Here is a 12,537-nt window from a genome sequence, read left to right as displayed (position 1 = left end):
CACCCAGGCGGTTACATTCAATTGATTACAGATTTACCTCCTCTGCGGCCCAGGGCCTGCCTTATCACCCAAGAGGGGTGATCATTTTAACATGCAAATTGGATTTTTCATCTTGTCAGAAATCCTGCACAGATAATATTTCCCTTATTCTCCTCTAGATCAGAAGTTCTCAGCAAGAGTGTTTCCAGGTCGCTGGAGGAACATTTCCTAATTAGCAACAATGTACTCTTTCTCTGTCTCTTTTAGGGGTTCTGGTAGGTTCAGCACATTTTGAGACAAAAGAAATCCCTACGAAATCTTATGCTGCACTCTTTCTTCTCTTTATCTCTCTGCACTGTGAACCTTGGAGGAGTTCAATGCTCCGTGTTTCCCGGGGATGAAATACATATGGTAAAGCCCCAACCCCCAGTACCTCAGGATGTGACAGGATTTGGAGGTAGGGACTTCAAAGAGGTAATTATGGTAAAATGAAGGCTCCTCAAATGGGTGGGACCTAATCCAGTATAACTGGTGTCTCTGTAAGAAGAGGAGATCAGAACACAGCTACAGAGGAAAACAAACCACATGAACACACAGGAACAAGGTGGCCATCGACAAGCCAAGGAGAGAGGCCTCAGGAGCAAACAACCTTGCCGAAACTTGGGTCTCAGGTTTCCAGCCTCTGGGACCAGCAAGAAAATAAATTTCTGTTGTTTAAGCCACCCAGTCTGTGGAGCTTTGTTGTGGCAGCTCCGGAAAACTCGTAGTTTGGGTCCAGAGAGCTTTGTCTGTGGTGGAAACACTAAGGCAGGTTAGGCAGGTCAGGGAAGAAGACTCACATCATATTACTGCTATAGGTGTGAGGGATGGGGGCAGGGAGGGGGGGGGGTGCATGCCTCAGTGGATTGAGGGCATTGTGAGAAATTGAAGATGCCATCTTAGCATGGCTGACACAAAGTCCAGAAGTTTGGGCCGCCAGGACTTAATCCACCTTTGTTCATGAGGTTAATTTGCTTTTAAAAAAGCAAACTAACAAAGGGTTTTTTCAAGTCAGCTAATACTAGAATGCTTATGATAAAAACAGCCCTCCCCTGCCCTCCCCTCATCCTCACCGACATTAGCAACCACCTTCAACTCTTCCGGCTGTGTCCTCTACTATTAACTTCATATTTTAAATAATATTGTTTAGATTCTTATTTTATTCATTCAATGAATTTTTAATGAGGTGCAGTTCTAGTTCCAGGTACCCAGCAGTGAACAAAATAGTCAAAAATTTGCTGTCCCCGTAGAGCTGACATTTCGTCGGGGGAGGAACACAACGAGCAAAATAAATAGATGAATCATGTAAGATGCGATAGCGTTCCAGGGAAAACATTCAAATTAAGAATGTGACGTTTGAATCTGAACACATACACAGACTGACTCCTAAGGATATCTGAGGGTGAAGACCACAGGTTGAGAAAACACAAAAGGCAAAGCTCCTCGGATGGGAGCGCTAAGGATGTATTCTAGAAACAAGAACAGCAAGGAAGCAGAGCAAGCAGGGGGGAGCAGTTGACCATGGGGGAGGAGGGGACACAGCTGTGCATGACCACAGATGGTGCAGAGACTTTGGCTTTCACCCTGGGAAGTGGGAGCCTTGGAGGGTTTTGAGCTGGGGAGTGACAAGGCCCAGGATGAGACCTAGATTGAGGAAGAACCTCTCTGTGGCTGGAATGAGGCTAGAAGGAGGAGGGCAGGATGGAGAGGAAGCAGTAAGGTGCCATTTACCGAGCGTGAGGAATGGTGGGGCATGGGAACTATTTTGAAGGTCAGGCTGGTAGGATTAACTGACAGATTGGACGTGGGGTGCGTTAGAAATGGGGGCGGTCACTGATGTGGGCTTTCTATTGACAAAGGGGAGTAAGATTTGAGAACAAGCACATTTAAGATGGAACAGCATGTTAGTTGCCCAGAACGGTCTTAATTTATGCTGTTGTCATGACACAATTTTCCGCAGCTTCCTTGCACACTCAAATAGTGCCCCTGTTTGGCTGATACCTTCTGGTTGCCTTTTGTTGGACGTCTGAATGGGGCCGGTCAGAGAGGCAGAAGGGTTTGGGATGTGAGGAGCGGCTCTACTGGGTACAGAGCTTCAGATCCTTCAACATCCCTGTCATTTATGCATCAGAATGAGTTTAAAACACGTCAACGCTTCACTTCCATTTTCCATGAGAGTTCCCTGCCAGTGTCCGCCATTTACTCTGCAAATCTTAACTTCTACCTTTTATTTGTTTATTTTAATGTTTAACGTTTATTTATTTTCGAGCGAGAGAGAGAGAGTGAGAGCAGGGGAGAGGCAGAGAGAGAGAAGGAGACACAGAATCTGAACCAGATTCCAGGCTCTGCGCTGTCAGCACAGAGCCTGAGGCGGGGCTTGAACTCAGGAACGGAGAGATCTTGACCTGAGCTGAAGTTAGACGCGTAACCTACTGAGCCACCCAGGCCCCCTTCACTTCTAACTTTTCTATCAAACACTTTCTTTTGGCTATTTTATTTTTAACTTCCAAGTACTGTTGCTTCTTCGCAGATTGGCCCTTCTTCTTAGCAGTTTGTGTTTTACGGGTGCGGTGCTTTCTTTTATCTCTCTGGGGATGTTTGTTGACATTTTCAGTTTTCTTTGGCTTCCTGCACCATTCTGGCTCCTTTCGGTAGTGCCTTGTGTTTTGTGCATGTACTTGTTTATTTGATTTAGTCTCCCTATGTCAGATCAGAGGCTTTTCACAAATGTCTGATGGCCCTTGGTTTCTGTTCACATCAAAGTATGAGGCTAAAAGTTTACAGAGAGATCTCTATGCCTGGGTGGATCTCGTCGGCCGCTGGAGGGTCAGGAGGCTGCAGGCATCGATGCACCAGCACATCCTACACTCCATTTCTTGGAGATCTTTGTCCAGGGGCCCTTCCATTTTTCCACAGGAAAATTCATGCCTGGGGATGTTGAACCGGAGAGTTCGCACCATCCAGCATTTTTGTCTCCCGTTTTGATGTGTATATTACCCTCCCCCCCCACCCCACTCTCACAGTGCTGGATCTTGAGCCTCTCAGGTTCTATTTCTACCACAGTTAATCACTGGGATCTGTGGGGATCTGGCTTTGCAAAGCAGGAGAGGGGTCCCATGGTTCCAAACCCATGCAGACTTACAACCAGACTTTGTAAGCCTCTTGTTGAAACCGTGCATCCTTAACAGGGTGAACACTCTTTGGCATTTTCCTTTCCAAGCCATGGTTTCTTCTCCTATATCTGCTTTTGTTCCTCCAAACCTTTAATAAACCTCTCATCCTACTGTGGTTATTTGTCCTATGCTCTCTCTCTCTCTCTTTTTGTGGATTTGATTATTAAAAAAAAAAAAAGTTGAGTTATGTCAGTGTTTTGGAGTTTGGGGAAGGGCAAAAATAGATACGTATCTGTCATGGTTCGCAGCTAGGTGATTTTTGATCTGCAACCTGTCCACAGAAAGAAAGAAGGAAAAAAAGAAATCCTATGTTATTTACATCTTTGAGTCAGATAACTGCAGTTTAAATTACCAATCAAATTTATACCTCTGAATCTTACCAGTTTCAAATTTCACTTTGAGAAAGAAAACACACACACACATGCACACACACACACACACACACACACACACACACACACAAGTCAAGTCAGTATCTTTAGAGTTAAGTTTTGTTTTTTTTTTTTAAAGAATGTCTGGCTGACTTGGGTTCATGTAGAGAACCCAGTGATACAGAAAGTCTCAGCTACCAGCACATTTAAAAAAAAATGTTTATTTACTTTGAGAGAGAGAGAGAGTGGGACAGAGAGGTAGAGGGAGAGAGAGTCCCGAGGAGGCTTCGTGCTGTTAGTGCAGATCTATATGGGAGTCCAATCTTATGAACTATGACATCATGTCCCAAGCCAAAATCAAGAACTGGGACACTTAACTGACTGAGCCACCCAGGTGCCTTAGAGTCAATTTTGAAATACATTGAAAGAAGAAAGGAAGTACTATTTTCATTTTATTATTATTATTATTTTTTGATCTGGAAAACATTCAATAGTCCATGAACCTTGATCAGTTATTTAAGGAGAGGCTAGTGCCTCCTTGATATTAGGAGGCCGGTCTATAGCGGCCTTGTTTGCAGTGCTGTGCTCGGATTCTGACTTTCTACGTGGGTGCCGTAGGTTGAGAGGAACTTTCTGTGAATGGCCTCTGGTCTGTCACCAGAAGTAGAGTCACGATGCACAAATTCCAGCAACTCTCACTCAGATGATGGAAGGGTCTCTCTCCCGGGATTTCTGGCAGAGTTTCTGAAAAGTCAGATGAGAGTTTTAGGGGCCATTCAGATCATAGTAATTAAACACAGGGCTTGAAGCAGTCTCCCTGGGTCTTAATCTTAGTTCTTCCACTGGCTATTTGTCTACTCTGGGGCAGAAAACTTACCCCCTGGGCCTTGATCACCTCTTCCACAAATAGGTAAAACGATAGTGTTTATCTGATGGGGTTGTGAAATGATTAAATGAATTTAAAACATGCGAAACATTTAGGAGAGTACCTGGCTTGTAACAAGGCGTCATTACATGTTAGCTACTATTATTTTATTTTATTTTATTTTATTTTATTTTATTTTATTTTATTCTTTTTGTTTTCATGATTTCATCGGTCATTAATTATATAGACCTCTTTGACCATCAATTTGAATCCTTCCCCCAGATGCAATCACTCTGATGAGTTTAGTGTATATCCTTTTAGCTCTTAAAATAATTATATAAGTGTGCCATAGAAGTATATACTACATCTAATAAATACGGTATATAAAATATATATATATATGTGTATATATATATATATACACATATATATTATGTTATGTTTTTATATCTATTTGGATATATATGTCCCAAACAAAAGGTAGATTTGGCCAGCTGACCTCTTCTCAAACTACCAGGACAAAATAGGTTTCCTAAGATATTTATCCCTTTTCCCCTTAGAACAGTCCTAAATGTTTCCTGAAGGAATCGAAACTGCTGTGCACGAAAATCACTTTTCATAGTTTACATGCGTATTCACCTATAAGGAAAATATTATGGTTGTCATGTGTGTGCCTATGGCATCTTTTACACAAATGGTATCGAGCTATCTATGTCATTCTATAAGTTGCATTTGTGGTCAACAGTTTGTTTCCAAGATTTTCCATGTTGTCTCATGTACACTTAATTCATTGCTTTTAACTTCCGAATACCATTCCAGTGAATAAAAATGCCACGTTTCCATGTATTGGCAAGTGTTCTAGATCCTCCGGTTGTCTCTCAACTCGAGACGCCTGCACAAGGACTACTGAGTCATGCCCTAAGAGAGGCTACTCCCTGAAACTGAGGTTTCCAGCCCATTCAGCAAGTTCCCCATTCTCTGCTGGCCTAGGTGCGTCTCCTCCTTTACCAGAACAGAGGCTCCTGGACTGGCGCCCTTAGACTGCCATCTGCTTGTTAATCGATGCGATTAGCAGGTGGCCAAAGCAGAGATCCCATGCATCCCTCCCTTGCAAATGCCAAAGGGCATCCAGATGCCTGGCCCACTGCAAATACTGTGGCGGGGCGGTGTGGTCCGAGGAAGAAGTGGGATGCATTGCTGTAGACCGGTCCCTCCTCTTGCTCACTGTCTCTGGCCTCGTGGAGCCGGGATGAAATCAGACACTAAGAAATTGTCCAGGGCATGTTTTGAGCAAGTTAATACAATCATAAAATACAAATAACAGTCATCCAAATTGCTAGAATGGTTGTGAGCAATCACTAATTAAATATATTGTAAAACACTTTTTATTTGCAAAGTGCCCCATTAGAAATGGAGGCTTGGAGGCTGGCATCGGGTCAGCACAAAAATCTCCTCAGGAAAACAGACTTCATCTTGAAATTCATGATGCTATGGAATTTCTAATTTGAGGCTTTGTGAAAAGATGCACACAATCTGTTGCTTCATACTGTCCGTGGTTGTGTACGATGGGCCCCATCTGCTCACTGGGGGGTGACTTCAGTATGCCCTATCTTTAGTATTTTAATTTCAGGTGTAGGTGTTTAGAAAAGGCAGTTACTAAAATTAATCATATCAAGACATGCTACATAAACTCATAAAGCCAAGCTGTATGCTTGGGCAATGCCGAACAGTAATTCCATCTAGTGATCTCTGTAGAAAGTTCCAACAGGCACAGATATTTAAGACACAGCTTCAGGACCTGACTTCCTACAGGGCAAAAGGTGGAGTAAGGCTGATTGGGCCATAGCTCCAGGGGCTGTTGGTGGAGAAAAGTCTGGTTTGAGGTTCACTGATCAATTTCGGACGTTGGCTTTGTGTGTTCTCGTACACGTCAAGAGACTACACTGTAAAAAAGTGCTTTTGTGCATAGGAATTTGAATTCTCCCAGGAAACGTCTAGTGACATGTAAGGAAGAGGAAAAAAAGAAAAGGTGAACTCTCTCAGGCAATATAATTTTTTGTAGTAGCTTGGGAATATGTCAAGAAGCTAAATTTCGTCTTCTTGTTTTTGTTGCTACTGTATGAAAAATGACAGAGAAGCCTTTAAGGCGATTTTGCCTGAAGCATATCATCATATTTCTGTTTACTTTTATATACTACCCACCTTGATATTAAGAAGGGAGGATGCATTTTAAAATGTATTTTATAATTAGCTCAGAGCTTGGTGAAGCGGTTTTCGACAGCAGTGGTGAGCATTCAGAGGATAAGCTGATGGGGGTGAGGGGAGGGGCCGTTATTTATTTAATTAACAAATGGTTTTCGTTTGCCTCCTTTAGGTCAGACCCCGTATTGAATTCGGGATTAGGAAAAACAAACATGGTCTTTGCCTTTCTGGAACTTTCAGTCTCATGGGAGGCCCCAAAAGAAATAATCATGCTAAAGCACACGTGATTTCAAGTCTTGGCGGTGCTCTTGGTTGCTGTGTGATGTATCCCAGTGAGGAATGGCTTAGCCTGAGGAACCGGGGAGTGAGGCCCTGGGACCCCTCCTTTGTCTTGAGTTCTGAAGAATGTACCGGATTGAGATGAACCCGAGGAGGTGGGCCAGCCAGTAGGTGTGGAGAGCTTTATCGCCAGAGACGCAGTTTAACAGTCTTGTGGAGAACGGAAGCAGGCCTCAGTTGGGTTAGTGAAAGCCTGTGTCACTGGAGGGTAGAGAGAAAGGACAATTGGGTAGAGGAGGCCAGGGACGCAAGGAGGGGCATCAGTGGCAGCACTTGGACGTCATGCTGAAGTTATGCTAACTGTAACGGGAAGCCAGCGAAGCATTGACAGGAGATGACCGTGCTTGCGGGGGAAACAAGGAGCTGAGAGGGTCTGGAGAGGCCAGTCAGCAGGCTGCTGCATTTGTCTAGGTGAGCCTTGTTTTCCAGGACAACCACACATCCACACACGTGAGGGGAAAGACAGAATGAAAGTAAAAGACACACCGAGAGAGAAAACCTCTCGAACTAGGCGTTCCCCACGTGTATCTCAGTGCAGGCCTCCCTCCTTGCTTTTCCTCAGTGGCTTCCTCCAGTGCTCAACTTCTCACCTTTGGGTGGCGACTCCAAAGTTTACGTTCAGATTGACCTTCCTCTCGAGGGACAGCCTGAACTCAGACCTCCATTTGCAAGTCTGTGAACACCTTTCAGTGTGTAACTAATCCTTTAAACACGACTAAGTCTGTATCGAGATTCTATAGAAAAAATACTGACTTTGAAGAAGAAGGCCTGAGTAGCTTTGGGCAATTTCTTAACTATTTGTGGCCTCGCTTTCTTCAGCTATAAGGCCCTGGAGAACTTGGCCTGGAATCAGGGGCCAACCATTGCCAGGGTTTGTAAATAAAGTTTTATATTGGGGCACGGCCATATCCATTTGTATATGCAGAATTATGTAGTTGCACAGGCCACAGAGACTAGTGGCCTGCAGATGCCAAAATATTTACTATCTGGCTCTTCAGAGAGAAAGTTTGCCAATTGCTGAATTAGATCACTGATTTTCACTTTCTTTTCAATCTCTTCCTTGTCCTTCCTTCCCTCCTCCCTCCTCCCTCCTCCCCCTTGCTTCCTTCCTTCCTTCCTTCCTTGCTCCCTTCCTTCTTTCCCTCTTATGCTTTTTTCTTTCTTCCTTAACATCTGAATCCTTTCTTCAAACGTGGGTAAAGGTGGGCCTTCTCTGTTCCAAAGGTTTGGATGTGGGGGTAGTTTTCAGTTACTTCAATTTGAAAGTCACTAAATAATCTTTTAAATCCTCTAATAATAATGATGCATGTAAAAACCTTGAATCTTGAGAGCTGTTTTCTCGTCTGTGGCAAGAGTCCAATGATAAAATGTGACGTGGTGGCCCCCCCACTCTACCCCCACCCCCATCACAGTCCGCTCCCCACCACATCCCCCCCACCACTGAAATCCCTCCTTCTGTTTTTAAAATGTTTTTAACTGTTTATTTATTTTTTAGAGAGAGACAGAATGTGAGCAGAGGAGAAGCAGAGAGAGAGGGAGACACAAAATTTCGAAGCAGGCTTCCAGCTGTTAGCACAGAGCCCGATGGATGTGGAGCTCGAACTCACGAACTGTCAGATGGCGACCTGAGTCGAAGTTGGACGCTTAACCGACTAAGTCACCCAGGCGCCCCCCTCCCTCTGTTTTTCATCTTCCATTCCCCACCTGTTCCTTGCCAGCCCGACAAGTCAGTCCGAGGTCCCTCGTGTCCCCGCTGCTGTATAGCTGCTCAAGAACCTTAATAGGAACACACGCTTGGACCTGTCCCTTGCAGCAGTGTTCCGAATCCCAGACTTTCCTGGATCTCCTCGCCTAAGGAGAAACTTCAACTTCATATCCTCCCCTTAATATCTACTTTCCACTGAATGACAGCTGGCTAATCAGATACATCCAGGCTGTTAATTTTATAAAGCTGTTAATTTTTACTAATGACTTAATGAATTTATTCCTCCCAGGTAACACATTTGTATTTTAATCAGGGCTTTCTAGTGATGGTGCATTTGTTAACCCAGAGGAAAGGCTTTAGTGGTGGGAATGTAGCAACATTCTGAGAGTTTAAAAGACATTTAGAGGAAAGGAGCCTTCGGATACTGCTCAAATAACTCCACGAAAGTGACTATCCATTCCTCCTGCCATTCACCGTGACTCAGTGCCGCTATTTCATGGCCATTTTGTGCGTGCGAGTGGCCAGCACGTGCTTGGTGTCTCTCGACTTGTGAGCTGTGTCACCATGGGCATGTAACATGGCATTTGTAGAGCTCAAAGTCTCTACCTGCCTGCCATAGGGTTATTGGGGGATCGGTGCATAAAAAGCCTTCCACATATTAGAGTCTCAGTAAATGTTTCTTATTTTCCCTTCGAAGTGCAACTCAGATCTCTTGTGCTGGGGATTAAGAAAGTTTCATCTCAGTCTGGTGCAGAATTTGTTCATTGGTTTAAAAGAAAAGACCTTTTTTCTTTCTGTATTCTTTATCTCAGTCCCAATAAATTAGGTCAAAGACACAATAATTGGAATCAGAGAAGTCAATCATTTTAAGGGACGTTAGGAAACATTGAAGTTGCTACTTTTATTTCCCAGACACATTGAGGGGTTAAATGATTTACTAGGGTTTCAAGAGGTCTACTTAGTGGCAGGTCTAGAGCTAGAAGCCAAAGCTCCAAATTGCAGGTCTCCCTAAGTCAAGAAACACACACACACACACACACACACACACACACACACAGCATATTTTCTCCCTACCCCCCCCCCCCGCCCCCCACCGCCACATTCTATCTTGTATCAAAGACAATCCTGGATCGAAAATATGCATTTGGAACAACACATGCCTAGATTTGCTCAGCATACCTTCAGGGATGGGAAAGTTGCATATTTTATCCTATTCGGACCAGGGAAATGGTCAAGTTCTCAAATCCACTTAATGAAGCAAGAAAATAGGTCATTTTACCTTGACCATCATTTAACGTCTGCTTTTTAAGTCTGCTTCTGTGACTGGCCATGAAACCTGCCTTCAACACGTGTATTATGGGATGAAAACTGAGCTTCTGTGTGTTGATGGCATAGCTCCGGGGAGTCACCCTGCCCACTTGAACTTTCAATAGGGCCTCTTACTGCTTATGCCGTATTCATTCCTCCATGCAAAGCCCGCTCTCATTGCTGGAGAGCCTAACAAGAAAGTAGCCAGGCCCAGCTGCTTCATTTTGCCCTCGCGTTGGGGTAAATAACAACCTGGCAGGCTGTGGGTCTCTCCTCCCACCCCTCGCCCCTATCCCCATGCAACTGTTTGAGTCCTCTCTTCGCACCGGCTGCCCCACCCTCCCTTTCAAAAATTACTTTCAGTAATTACTAGAGCTCAAGGATGCTGTCCAATCTAAAATAGCTAATGAGAACCAGCCCTTCAATCTGAACTGTAATCAGCTTATAACAAGCTCCCTTTTCCTGTGCTTCATTACTGTGACACAATCTATTTTTCATACCTCAAAATGATAAGGCAGAGTCGGAGAAAAGAAGACCTCTCTATCGCCAGGCTTGCATGAAAAGGGGATGGGTTTAAGCATGCAGAATTGATTTATTTGCATTCTTCTATTGCTTTGGTGGCTGCATCTTTGAAAGAAGTTCATATCGTATTTTTGGTTTGGCCCTAAGAACAGCAGGGCCTGACAATCAAGCATGCTTATTACAGCCAGGAAGAGGGGGGAAGGAAAAAAAAAAAAGTAGCCCAGTGGAGCTCAAGTGCATCGTGATTTATTTGGACATGTGTAGACTTGGAGCAGAAAGTATTTTAAATTCTGTTGGAGAAACTGCCTGTGCTGTCTTTATCTGAGTGTTTGTTCCCCCTGAAATGTGTATGATTGTTACCTATAACCCTATTAGCTACTTACCTGCCTTACTTTTGATGTGCCTGTGTAAACTCTTCATTGTTTATTTCCAAAGAAAGAACATGGAGGGCACCAGCCACGGGGGTTCTCGCTAGGAGTTTGGAAAATCTGCTTGGCTAATAGTGTACAATCTGTTGATAAACACCCAGGCTATTTTAATCTCCTTTCCAAGTTTATCCTCCTGAGTTAATTTCCAAACTGTCATGTTTTGCCTGGTGTGATTAAAGCTCGGCCCGTTGAAGCGTCCACATTCTCCTGGCGTGATTTCCTAGGCATGGAGCCTGTGGCAGAGCAAGCCTATTAATCCCACCCTAATGATTAAAGTGACTGAGGGGCTGCGCCGTCTGATGGGTTAATACCGGCGGCCGAGTCCTTGGGTTTAATCCAACTCAGTCATCACTGTGAATGAGACAGTTTGATGAGCTTCAGTGAGGCTGGGACGGCTGTCATTGTCCAGTTTAGACTCCAAATACTAAGAAAAGATAAAAGCCAGTCTCAAACTGCTAGACAGCTCCTATGGATGTCAATAGCATAAAGATATGAAATGCAGATTAGGAGTGTCTTTGTTAAATAATTGTCAACGGGCAGAGAAACCTCGCAAAGAACCCCCTACACTACACTACTTACCTTCCTGCCAAAAAGAGAAGAAAAAAAAAAAATCCATCAGTCAGTTTTCAAAGATTGTTTTTCCTTGCTTTGTCTACGAACATGTAAAAAATGAGGCTAAATTAGAAAGCCTTTTGCCAGATTGCTTCATTTGTAGAAAATAAATGGATACAATGCATTCAAAGTGGGAGGTTTGCAAATTTACTCATTAGACGCAATAACCAGTAAAGCGGTGTCTCCACTCACGTGGAATCTTGATCAGTCAGGGAAGGGGCTTCTCTGCTGCCTCTCCGTCTTCAAGAACACTGGGATCTTAACTCGCTTTTAAAATAGCAAGGCTGTCAGAGGACTCAGATTGAGCATCTGCATTTCAGGCGAGTCCATAAATTAACTTCTAGTACTTATGGCATTCTGAAAGAATGAAGCTTTCATTGGAATTCATGGCTCATCTGTTTCAGGAATGTTATGTAACCATGCCTCTTACACAGGGAGAATTTTCTACCTCCAACATTTGCAGCCAGGCATTTTTCTTGCCAGAGCAGGACATTATGTTATCATTCTCTCCTCTCACTAAAAGTAACCATCTGAAAACATGTAAAGTGAGTGCCTTTACAACTTGGTGCCAGGGGACAGAATTTGCAGCCTCCTCTGGACTGTTCAATCAGGCCTTTCTCGTATGAGTGTGAAGTTTAAGGGAATTTGAGTCGGCTGGCAGAATGTCTAGCTTTACACATTACTGCGTTATTTTCTTAAGGGGCATCGATTTCCAATCGAAATAGTCCCTCCATTCTTTAGCCACTTTCCAATGAGCATCAATTCTGATTGCCCTGCAAGCAAAAACACCAGTTTGCTGTTATACATCTCGGTCTTTGCTGAAGTTGAAAATGAGAGCACCAAGTTGTTTAAGAAATAATACAAATTTATCATCCCGTACAGTTATTTTATCTTAACTAACAGACACACAATATAATATGCCGTCAATCTTTATTTTTAACTGAGAACATTTATTGACACCCACTCTAGTCTGAACAAGTGGGCTAGGCTAGGG

The sequence above is a fragment of the Panthera onca genome, chromosome C1, assembly GCF_046562875.1.
Source record: "Panthera onca isolate mPanOnc1 chromosome C1, mPanOnc1 haplotype 2, whole genome shotgun sequence".
In the NCBI taxonomy this organism is placed as follows: Eukaryota; Metazoa; Chordata; class Mammalia; order Carnivora; family Felidae; genus Panthera; species Panthera onca.
Note: the sequence above shows the minus strand (reverse complement) of the source record.